The 2270-nt window shown below is 36.2% G+C and overlaps 1 long non-coding RNA gene across 1 annotated transcript; it reads right to left on the bottom strand.

Moving 5' to 3' along the window:
- Nucleotides 1–408: 408 nt before the first annotated feature.
- Nucleotides 409–1356, bottom strand: LOC125723199 (uncharacterized). The gene is made up of 3 exons (XR_007386804.1): nt 915–1356; nt 594–699; nt 409–472 (listed from the first exon to the last, which is right to left on the bottom strand). It is a non-coding gene; the product is annotated as an uncharacterized LOC125723199 (long non-coding RNA).
- Nucleotides 1357–2270: the final 914 nt, after the last annotated feature.

Raw genomic sequence — 2270 nt, 5'->3', positions numbered from 1 at the left:
TCTAAACAAAATATTAATACAATAATTTGAATAACAATAATAATAATAATAATAAATAATAAATATTATTTGTACAAAATAAAATTACAAGAACATGAACAAATAAACTAATAAATAACAAATTGCTCCAAATTAAAAGAACAAGAATGAATAATTAATCAATAAATAACGAATTTTTCCAAATTAAATGAACAAGAACATAAAAAAATAAATGCAAACAACACTACTCAATGGAGTTCTCAGAGATAGTATTCATAGCTTGCGTCTTTATTGAGCTAGCATCGGAAATTCATTGCAGAGTCTCAAAGCACTTATGTAAGTCGCTCTGGCTAAGGGCGTCTGCCAAATCCTGTAAATGTAAATCTGTTACAATGTCAATCACCATCTGATTGTGATTATACTGTAGAAATTACCCAATTTGGGTCTTCATTTTCATCCAACCCACAATAATGACACAGGTTGCTGAGATTGTCTGTGAAGATAATACATACATAAACATTAACAATATGCATTTCAGAAGAAAATTTGTGCATGGTAATATCAACATCACCACCGAATACACACATTTCAGAACATCACTAAGTCTAGCATACCTGATTCTTCAAGAAGTTTCATTGCAACATCCCACCTCATCTGGTTCACAGCCTCCTCTGTGGTCAGGATGTTGATTGGCACTCCCTTCAAGATGCACTCAGCAAACTTAAGGGCATTGTGAGTATTTCATCAGGATAATGGAGCATTAAAAATACACTATAAATGTTACCCTCATGATAAACAAAATGTAAATCTTGTTTTATATATGATACTTTAAAAACTACCTTCAAGCTTTTAAGAGTTAACGGTCATTTACTATTTCTATTTAATTTCACTGATGTTAATGCTGATAACACAACAGAAGTCCCTTGTACACTTACTTTTAAAGTAAGAATGCCACATGATGAACCGTCTCGCTGACGTTCATGTGGCAGAGCACTGCAGGGCCATCTGGACACATTACACCCCTTTTTCCGCATGAATGCCCTTCAGAATTAAAAGATTGCCCCGTTCACTGAGCTGGGCTTCTCCAAATTGGGTGCGATGGGCGCTCCTGCAGGAATATTCTGCGACTTTGCTTTTTGCTTGCCTTCCATCTGGGATTTCGCTCTTTCCACAGAACGTATGTGTTGTGTGCTGAAATATCCATAATGTTATAAAATAGGGAAGCAAAATGTTTTTCTTTTGCAGCTGTGGTTTGCAATGGGCTGGTTTATTGTATCACTTTATTTTTGTTTTTAGTTTTGTTACAATCTAGTATAATTTGTAGCTTTATGTTTAGCAGCGAAAGCGTTTACTTTCTTGTGGAATGTGCTCATTAAAAAAGTTGGGATATAGAACACAGTTATTGTATTATGTGCAAATACGAACTTTGAATAGTACAGCCGCCGCAACTCTGGATGATTTAGGAGCACAGTGCATACTATCGTATGGCAACGTTTGTGGTGGGAAAAAAATTAATCAGCAGTAATACTTTGCCCTCTAAGCCCATCACTAGATATTTCCAGCATTATTCGTTTGGTAAAATTGTTTTCTCTTGCTTTCCCCGGAGGCTTCTCCATACATGTGACAACTTTATGGCAGTAATTACTCTGGGCACCTGACTATCTGGTTTCAAAGTTTTGGCTCTTATCCTTTGTCAGTGACCAAATGGTAAGATAGCAACAGATACTAAAAATTGCATCACAACAGGTAAGGACCAGGCACAGTCATTGAGTAGAAAAACTGTGGCCACAAGCATACAAAGATATAATACCACAACCACAAGCCATTACATAAACAGGATGTTTATCACGCTGCTGCGTATAGTAATGAAATGCTTGTACAATAAATGCGCGTCAGTCATTAACTGATGCATGTTGTCTTTGTGGACTTTGAAGAGCTGATCCATCAAAGGTGAATATTTTCAAGCCGATGTCTTTATCACCAATTATGTTTTAGCTTAGCTCAATCTGCCGTTTGTAAGTTTAAAATGTATAAAAGCAGCACATAAATTTGTATACTGAATCGAGGCTTTTTCACTTTTATCAGGAACCTCTAACAAAAACAAAATAAGAATCTCACTAAATGATTGTCATCCCCCGCTCTTGCGATCCTGCCTTGTGCCACGCCCCCTCGTGCGGAATCCCGATTGTTTAACGAGTAATGACGTTAATGACCGCACTCGGAATAACATAATTAACGCAGAATTCAATACATTAGATTAATCAACAAGAAGGATAAACACTCGGTAAATA

This window comes from Brienomyrus brachyistius, unplaced genomic scaffold, assembly GCF_023856365.1.
Source record: "Brienomyrus brachyistius isolate T26 unplaced genomic scaffold, BBRACH_0.4 scaffold46, whole genome shotgun sequence".
In the NCBI taxonomy this organism is placed as follows: domain Eukaryota; kingdom Metazoa; phylum Chordata; class Actinopteri; order Osteoglossiformes; family Mormyridae; genus Brienomyrus; species Brienomyrus brachyistius.
Note: the sequence above shows the minus strand (reverse complement) of the source record. Positions and strands in the feature narration are given on the sequence as shown.